Source organism: Balaenoptera ricei, chromosome 4 (assembly GCF_028023285.1).
Source record: "Balaenoptera ricei isolate mBalRic1 chromosome 4, mBalRic1.hap2, whole genome shotgun sequence".
Classification (NCBI taxonomy): Eukaryota; Metazoa; Chordata; class Mammalia; order Artiodactyla; family Balaenopteridae; genus Balaenoptera; species Balaenoptera ricei.
The window spans coordinates 83,835,500-83,846,257 of record NC_082642.1 but is presented as its reverse complement, the minus strand read 5'-3'; positions in this window follow the sequence as shown (position 1 = coordinate 83,846,257).

Sequence of the window (10,758 nt, the reverse complement as noted above, 5' to 3'; positions counted from 1 at the left end):
AAATGTTAAACGTAAGTGTCTTTAGGTGGTGGGGCTACAGGTGATTTTATTTTTTATTCACTTTTTTGGATTTTTCTAATTGCTCAGTAACATGTGTACATTACTTTTATAATTGAAAATCTCAGCAAAATTCTGTTTTAAAAAAGCACAAAACACTGCCTTCATTTAATAGATGAGAAAAATGGGCTTTGGAAATATAATTGACTACTCAAGGTACATAGCTAATTAGTGTGAGACAAAACTAGAGACTATTTTGATCTTTTAATTCCTGTTGCAAGTATTTTTTCACTATGATCTTTTATCTTCAAAAGTGGTTATAGAAATAAACATCAGAGAATGTGGGTTATAATTATGTTTATTTCAAATAAGTAACTCTAACAAAAGAGATTTTGGTCATATCCTATAAGCTACGTATGCTAAAATCCATTCCAGTTACAGAACAGGCAGAGGTTATAATTAACACATAGAAAAGTATAAGCACATCTGGAAACAGGGCTAGTGATTCAGCACCTGGAGTTTGATGAAGACATTAGTGAAAGTCAGGGTTGAAGCCGTCAGAATTCATTTTTAAGTGACTTGCATTTTATGTGTCAGTGCAAGTCTAACCAAAGTTCATGCTTGGTGTGTGGTTGGTTGGTTTACTTTTGGGGGCTGGGGAAGAAGTGTGGAGAATAGGCTGTAAGCGGGTGGGCAGGGTTGACAGAAAATAGTTTGTTTTCAGAGAAATTTTCTGACAAAGATTTTTTATCGAATATCACAGGTCACATTTTAATTTAATGTCTTAGAAATACTTACTGAATGACTGCTGTATGTCAAGTATTGTACAAGGTTCTGGATATATTTCTCCGATAAACTTTGTTATTATTATTTTTCATGATACTAGAGTTTCCACTACTTTAATCTGACCTCCAGACAGAGACTTGAAAGTTCCGTAGCAAGTGCCCTTTATGGTCCACTGAAAACTACTGCAAATAATAAAATGATAAAACTAATTTGGATTATAAGATTATCATGATATTTAAAATAGAAATTAAAAAAAAGAAAACTGTGCTCCTTTCTGTCATCTCATTTCTGAAAATCTTTGCCTGCATCTTAGTTCATCAGTAAATCATTAAAATTCAATTTAACCTGGCATCTCAGATTTTAATTTTGATAGGACTAGATTTTCTTTTTCTTCCCATGTTAAAGAGCATTCATTTTTTAAAAGGAGGTTTTTCTTACTGCTGAAGGGTGTAGCTTTTTCTTTGAATGTCCAGCAGAGGGCATGAAAGCCTATCCATGATTCCAGCCCAATAGCTAGATTTAATTTAATGGCTAAGGGAAATCATGAAGCTAGGCTTTTGACACACTCTAGCAGAATAGAATAATAATGAGGTTCAAATTTGCAAAGAGGAATTTAGTACTTTAGCTCGTGTTACTCACAATGAAGCTGAGCATCAGGTGAGATGCCTGCCATCAGAGAGTCTAGAAAATTTGAAATATACTTGTACTTCTGCGGGTGACACTTGTAAGTTTGAGTTGCCTAAAAAGGCAGGGTAATTTGTGTATATGCTCCTTATGTGGTCTATAACATCTACAGCACTGACCCTATAGGTCTAGTCTATTACTTTGCTACCTGACCATGAGTTCCCCTTTAATTTTCAGTTTTGTGGTTCCAATTTGTTTCATTTGTGTTAGGAGCACAACTTTTATAAAAGACAACTATAGAATTCAATATCTTTCATGGAAATGAAATAGAGCTAGGATAAGACTGAATAGCATTCAGCTGGACAATGAAATGAAATTCAACCAGAATATTATATTTAAGGCAAAATGTGAAATACTTCAGGTTTGAATAAGAGAAAATGACACCATGAAAATGTGTTGGCTATAAGGCTCCACTTTCAATAAAGATTTTTTTAATCAGAACAAAGAAAGGAAATAGAATATACATTCCAAAGGAATCTTTCACTTTTAAATCCATTTTGCTTTGTGATTTTGTACAAAATAACAATACAAGCTTTTTTCTTCCTGTTTAATACTATATCTTGGAAAAATATTATATTTTTTTTTTTGTTATTTTACTAAATGTAGTTCTGGGAAAATGAAATGAAAGCAATATCCTTTTACAAAATGATATAATTTGGTGATAAACAAACTGTAATTTATATTTGTGCATTTGGAAATAGTTATTTTTCCCCTTCTAAAATTATGCCAGCCTAGATCTATCTGATTCATGAAGCAAGCAATGTATATCAATCAAGATGTCATATTTTTATATTAGTAAGATGAAAAATGGTATTGCTCAGAAGCACTGAAATTATCAAAGAATTCAGGTGTCTTAGTTTCATTCTCATGTTTATTGAGGAAAAGTTTCCTCTTTGGAAAATCTGTTTATGGGATGCAGTAAGCAAAACTAAGAGAATTTCCCTTTCACTAGTAATTAATATAATTTTGTCTCTCTTTATATTTAGTAAATTTTCAACTTTAACTTTTTTCATCGAATATGAAACCTGAATTCATCTGTCAATTCAGATTATTCTCTCATTTATTTATCTAAATCTGGATAAATTTATACTGTTAAAAAGCCTTAGGTACCACTGACTAATTGCCTTTTAGATTTAGAAGGTCTGGAGCTATTATTTTTTCATGAAGGGTATTGAGAGACACAAAATAAGAAAGCCTAGGGACTGATTTTAAACAATCAGTGGACGATTGCATGCTTACCTGATACCATGTGGAATGCTTGTCACCTGTGACATGGCCAACAAAATAGATTGATGCTATATGAGGAGAGTTGGATGAAGGGTTGGGAGGCCAATCTCTCAAGGATACCAAAACATTACTGAGGTTCTAAGGTCTTTCTGGAGATAAGGGTTTTTTTAAAGGAGAGTTTGTGGTTGAAAGAACGCTTTGATAAGCTGTGTAAGCCAGTCAAGGGACACACTCAAGTAACAATAGATGATCACTAAAAAGGGTAAGTCTGTGTAACCCCAGGAACTCTGCTTTGCTGTTTAAGGTTTAAGTGTTTGGGGCCAAAACTAAACTGTGTAAGGCTTCAGAGGAGAGTTTTTCTACTTTATAAATACAGTTTTACTATAAATTTATTAGCATAAGGAGAGGATTCCATTAAGAAGAAAACAAGAATTGACATATGCTCAGAACAGCCAATACTGGAACATTAACTCCATGTGATTAAGTCTCCACTGTGTTTTTAGCCTCCAATTTTTATTTTCCAATAATGCATTTTATTCTTAGTTTCCTTCACCTTTATTTTGTCTGTTTTAGACAAGGTTTGCTAACTGCTTCAGTTGCTGCTATATTAACCCAATTAGCTTATTTTGTTTTTATTTACTAAACTTGAAGCTTTTCCCTTCACCAATAAAATAAAGCCCGCCTCTGATTTCCTCCTCTAATCAATACTTCTTGCTCCATAGTTTTAGAAAACAAAGGCACTGTATAATGTAGTTTAAATTTAGTAAAAGGAAAAGACATTTTTCAGACAATTGGAACAAAATAGACATTGGAAAGAATGATGTTAAGGAGCTGTTAATTGTTTATGTTGTTGACTGTGATAATGGTATTGTAGTTACATTGTTAAAAAGTCTTTATCTGTTATTTATATATATATAATAAGGTATTTATGAGTGAAATGATTTGATTTCTGAGATCTATTTTAAATAACCAAATAAATAAATACTCTTATTTTCTTAGTTTTTGGCTCTGGAGAAAGCCTATAGGTTGAATCTGAGCATATGTCCATTTTTCACTTGCTAACTCTAATTCTAACCTGTGTCTCTACTTTGCCTGAGCAATGAAACTTAATAAACTACTGAACCTTTTGCTTAGCATATATTTTATTTTAAGAATATTACGTTGATTAGCCCATTGTATACCAAAATTCAGTCAGCCAAATATGGACTTACCCATTTTTGATAACCCAAAAAGCATTTTTACTTATTTTTATTTAATGTATTTCAAAATCAATGCAGTTTCAAACTTAAATGTATTTAAATGAAAAGTTCAAATTGTATTCTAAGTGGAAAACATGGTTTTTCATATCCACATAAAAATAAATAGACGGCTGTAAAATAAAAATATTCAATGTACCACCTAAAAATATTTCAAATACCATGGGTAGGAAGTATAACACACTTTGAGAAAATAAATGTATGTTTTGAAATTGGGACTAGACCATAGCAGGGTAGTAAAAACAATAAAAAAATAATTTCCATCTGCAGAAATAAATATTCAAACAATTAGTGATTATTTTTAAAAGTTTATCAACTGTACTCAATTTAGTTAAATAAATGCAAATCCAAACAATAATATGATATCATTTTTTTACCCATAAAAGTGGTAACAATATTAAACGTTGCTAATATCTTATGTTGGCAAGGATATGAGGAAACAAGCCTTTTTATATACCACTCGGAGAAGTGTGAATTAGCATAACATTTTTTGGAACCCAATTTGGCTATGTGTATCAAAAATGTTAATACATATTCTCATAGATTCAGCATTTCTACTTTTAGACACAGTTGGAAAGTAATTCTGTAGTTGTAATCCTATAAGAAGGCAAAGATGCTTTTAAAAGAATATTCATTGCCACAGTGCTTATGACACAAAAAGCAGAGGAAGCAATGGAGACATTTAAGGGGACAAATTAGACAAATAATGATACATATGAACAAAGAACTATGCAGCCATTAAAAAGAATAAGGTGATATGGAAAATGCCAATAAGTACAGTTAACTATTAATTTTATTTTTAAAGGGAAGATAAAGAGTAAGAGTATGGTGTATACATTTTCAAAGGATCTATATATGCCATAAAATTTATTTTCTTTATAAAGACATAAGAAATATGTGATAGGTACACCTCTTGGGAGAGAGGTGGTGGGGGGAAGCCATGGAGATGGGTAAGAGAGACATTGTTTAATATTTACATTTCTGTACTATTAATTTCTGAAAAATCTTATGCACGTATAATTTTCCTCTATGTTAACAAACACTCTCTGGGTACAGGGATAAATGGTGTTTTTGTTTGTTTTATTCTTTATTCTTTTCTGTTTTAAAAAAGTAAAGATTACTTCAATAAAATTTTAAATGACAAATCACCAGCTTTTTTGAATGGAAACATAGAGTAACCAATATAGGACTGTGTACTATATTGTTTTCCAATTAATTACAGCATATCAAGGGCCAACATTATTCACTGGAGAGCATTTATTTTGTAGCTCAGAAGCTGCAGAACCTGCTCTAGGAATGCTTTTTCCACATAATCCCCAGTTTATCTCCTTAAAATGAAATTGGAACTATTCTCTCCAGCATGAGGATGTTGAGATAAAGAAACAAAACCAATAAGGTAAAAGAACTGATTTGAAAGAAGATGAAAGTGTAAAGGAGAAGATATGGTAGGAATATTAATTTGGGAATGAAACTTCTATCTGTGATGGTGAAGGTTGTCTTTAATAAGACTTTGCTCCTTGGGTCATGCCTCAAAGCAGCTGACTGTAGGAGGGAAACCAGGATAGTTATCCTACAGAATAAAACTAGCACCTTATGACCTTGGCTTGCATTTCTGATGGTAGCACTGAGGGCTTTTTAGCAAACATCTTCATCTCCACTTTCCTACTTGGAAAGAAGGAAATACTATCTTCCTAGGGTTTTCATTTTAAAGTTAATTTCTGAATATATCAAAACCTCCTTATCCCAATTATGCTCTGAGGACATTGAACTACATGTAATTTTCAGCAAATTACTTGCCCTCTCTTGATTCTATTTCTTTGTGCATGTTTTCCTCTTTACACAGAATTCTTTCCCCTAATTTGTTTTCTTTGAAAATGCCTGTCATCTTGCTTCATGCAACTGAAATTTCCCTCCTCTATGAAGCCTCCCTGACTCCACAGGCAGATGCAGAGATTGCTTTTTCCATGACATTCCATACATACCCACATTATAGCAATTATTTTATTGTACTCTAAGTTTCTTCTTTTTTTATGCCTCTGTCCTCTCTGTGTCTTTGGTTGCTTGAAAACATAGAGATGGTCTTTCAATAAAACTGCACAAATGTATGCATTAATAATGGAAGGAATAATCCAATGAACAAATAATTGCATACAATGGATACAAATAAAATGCTTAGTTTCTCCAGGCTAGGGTATTATCATCATTCACTCACTCATTTATTCAAAAATATGTATTGAAGGTCTACTATGCATCAGGCACTGTGCCAGTTGCTGGGAACAGAGCAGTATACAAAGAATAAAGTGTTTTACCCTTTTAGAGCTTACAAACTTGCAGGAGATCACGCACTCATAAGTGAAGTGCAATGGGGGCAATGAAAGCAGAGCCCTCAGGTGTTAGGGAACCTAGTCCAGTGGAAGTCAGGAAGGCCTCCCTTGAAGATGTGATGTGTTACTGGAGATAGGAAGGATGATAGGGATAAGAACTGGAAAAGGAAGAAGCTGTTCCAGAGCCAGAGGCAAGAGAAACATGGGGCTTTTGAGGCAGAGAAAGAAATGCAGTCTGGTTGGAGGGTGGAGCAAAGGAGAGAGTGCTAAAAGAAGTAGGAGAGGTACCCAAGGACCAAGTCATGATTGACCTTTAAAAATCATGTTAAAATTTTTGTTAATTTATCCTAGAAAAAATAGGAAGACATTTAAGCAAAGAGGTAACATGATTGGATATGTATTTTCAAAAGCTCTATCTGGCTGTAGTGTAAACATGGATTGGAAAAAGGAAAAGAGGAAGCTGCCACCACCATCAAAGAGAGAAAAGATAACAATTTGGACTAGGATGGAGATAATGACTTGAAACAAAACAATTATTTACAGGGCTTTTAAGGACATTTAATGTTCATCTGGCTGTAGAAATGAAGGTAAGGGGCTTCCCTGGTGGCACAGTGGTTGAGAATCTGCCTGCCAATGCAGGGCACACGGGTTCGAGCCCTGGTCTGAGAGGATCCCACATGCCTCGGCTGGGCCCGTGAGCCACAATTGCTGAGCCTGCGCGTCTGGAGCCTGTGCTCCGCAACGAGAGAGGCTGCGATAGTGAGAGGCCCGCGCACCGCGATGAAGAGTGGCCCCCGCTCGCCACAACTAGAGAAAGCCCTCGCACAGAAACGAAGACCCAACACAGCCATAAAGGAATAAATAAATAAAGAGGATGCATTTCAAATAGTAAAAAAAAAAAGAAAACTGAGCAATTTATTAAAAAAAAATAAAATAAGAAATGAAGGTAATAAGAGAGACAAAGACAACTTTCTCATTTTTCTATTAAGCATAAAATACCTGGTATCTAGCCCACAGAACAACATAAATGTTTTTGAATGAACTAACAACAGAGTCTCATAGATTAAGAATATTTTTTACAGAATATTATATAGTAATAGTAACACTATGTTTAATGAATAATACTGTGTCTAGTGGTGTATGACACCTCTTACATTAAAAAAATCCTCTATTTTACATCTTTTTTTTTGAATTTTTGAATTTTATTTTATCTATTTTTTTATACAGTAGGTTCTTATTAATTATCCATTTTATACATATTAGTATATATATGTCAATCCCAATCTCCCAATTCATCCCACCACCACCACACCACTTCTCTATTTTACTTCTATCATGTTATTATCAAAAGTAATTGAAACAGTAAGCACATTTATAGAATGAGGGAGTTAAACAAGATGACCTCAAAAATTCATTCTAGGACTAAATCTCTACTTCTAAATCATTATTGTAGTGATTCCTTTCTAACATTAAACTTTTTCTTTTATATTTTAAAAAACAATTTGAAAGAAAATAGCCATATTCCCAATGATCACTCTGTGCGTGTTTGTGTGTGTGTGTGTGTGTGTGTGTGTGTGAATTTCTAGTTCTATGCAGAGAATTAGTTAAGATACCCTGTGATACTTAGATTTCCATTTCTATGATTACTTCTCTCTAACATGAGAGTTAAATGAGGGTAAGGTGATATGAATAATTAAACCGATAGGTGTCACTATGGAAGGCTAATTTTCAAATAGAATAATAATCTAGATGACATCCTATTATTTCTTACATATTTTGCATTATTATAAAGTTTTCTGGAATACCCTAACCCTTTCTTTATTTTTTTATATTTTATATTTTTATATACATTTTTATGAAGAAAAACTGAAAAGAATCAATTATTTTAAAATTATTAGTTTGAGTAATTGTCAAATTAAAAATAAATCTTAGAACTGTATTTTCAGGACCTCATTTCAGTTGTCTGGGAACAAATTCTAACCAAATGTATTAACGTTTTTATAAGAAATTTGTTAAAGCCAATTGACCTACTCATTGGAGATATGTATAAGATGTTTTTCCTCGACTCTTTTAATCTTCCAATAAAATGCTGGTTATGGATACTATTTATTTTGTTCTTTAAATTTATTCAAAACCACTTGGATTCATATTTAAATTAAGTAGCAAACTTGATCCCTAAGGTGAATAAGTGACAGAGATTCCTATTGTACTTAAAAAGAAACAGTTGTTCATGCTTTCAAACAAAATGGAAGATTGAATCTTTATGAATCCCAGGCACCCATGAAATATAACCTATGTTTAGAGGACTTAAACTCTGGAGATCTAAGAAAAACTCTTCAACATTGTACTCCAGTTGCTCTACTTGATTTTACTCCCGGTAAGTATTGTGTGTGTAAGGATGCGTGTGTGTGTGCGCGTGCATGCACGTGTGCATGCACAATCAATTGTGAATTATATATTGATCATTCTAATATCAGTATATCTGAAAATTTTAAAGTTTACGGTACTATGAACAAGGAAATTATATGGTGAAGGACATAATCGGGAATCTGTACAGTTGTATTATCCTATCTCCTTTTATGGAAATTATCTTTACCTAGATATTTTTCTAAAAGTGATTTTCACCCTTGGGTCGGTTAAGTGGGACGATGCAAGCTGCATAGGAATCACCTAGGAAGTATATTAAAAATAAATCTGAAATTCTGGCATAGTATTATTTTTGATCTGGATGCTGATTACATAGTATGCTCACTTTGTAAAAATTTATCAAATTATACACTTATTCTCTGTGTACTTTTCTGTATATATGTTATACTTAAATACAAGAAAGAAAATACATAAAAGAATATACAAGGGATCACTAAAATAGTTTAGAAGAAAACAGAAGAGAATATCATCACGATTTTGGGCATACAAAAATTTCTTAACCAGGATACAAAGAAATTATCATCATAAAGGGAAAAAATGATGAACTGGACTACATTAAAAATAACTTGTCATTAGAAAATTTCATTAATAATGTGGAAAAGCAGCCCACAGGCTAGGAGAAGATATTTGTAACACATATATCTGATAAAGGACTCAGATCAAGAATATATAAAGAACTCTTTGAAGAAAAAAGAAAATAGAATGATTGGCAAAGAAATTGAACATATAATTTACTAAATCGAATATTCAAATAGATAATAACCTTAGTAAAATGTGTATGGCTTCATTAGTTATTAGGAAGATGAGTTAAAAACTACAAATTTTTATTTTTTGACCCCCTACATACCTACTAGAATGGTTAAAATGAAAGAACATAGATAATATTAGGCATTGACAAGGATGTGGAACATCATGTACTGCTGTGAGTGTGTAAATTGGTACAAGCACTTTGGAACATGGTTTGGCAATATCCACTACCCCTGAACCCAAGCGCACCTGTGATGGAGCAATTCCACTCCTAGGTATCAGAGAAGGGAAGGTATAGCTCTCCCCAAATCAAGTACAAGAACGTTTAAGCATAATGATTTACTGTATAGCACAGGAAATTATACCCAATATCTTGTAATAACCTATAATGGAATATAATCTGCAAAAATACTGAATCACTATGCTGTATACCTTAAACTAACACAATATTGTAAATCAACTACACTTCAATAAAAAACAGAAACAAAGAATGTTCATAGCAGCACTATTTGTAATAGCTAAAAACTGGAAACGTACCAAATGTCCATTACCGGTAAAATGGATTAAACATTTTGATGTGGTATATTCTGCAATAGAATACTGTACTGCAATGAAAATAAGTGAACTAAACTACATGAAACCATATAGATGAATTTTGAATCTTAGGACATAATGTTGGGTAAGAAGTTAGATTCAAAGAATTAAATATACAGTAGTTCGAAAACAGACAAAACTAATCTATGGTTTTGGAAGTCAGGATAGTGGTTACCCACAGAACGGTGAGGGTAAGGACAAGAAGGTGGGGCAAAGGGAGCTTCTGGGAAAGGATAATCTATTTATTGACATGAATGCAGATTATGCAGGTATATTCGCTCTGTGAAAATTCATCTAGCTGTAAACATGTACTCTTCTGGATGTACCTCAACATTATGATTACCAAAGAAAAATTTTTTGTAAGTACTGTATCAAGAAAACACAGGAGCCGGTTTAAAAAAGCCCACACAGACCAAAGATGAACAATTTAAGTACCATAATAATAATAGTTATTATGGATCAAAGCACATTGAATCAATGGTAATATGTAGGTTCACAATGACACTCAAATATAAAGAAATATCGAAAAATAATATGCATCACTCTTTGAGCTAAAAGAAAGACAGTACCTCCTTACTTTCCCAGGATTTAATTATTAATGGGTCCCACTTCTACTCTCAAATTGTCCCTGTTTGGCTGATAAATTACATATTATCTCACTAATAAGCCAGCTCCTTATTTTGTATTGTGAATTGATAAATGAAGGGGAAGAATTT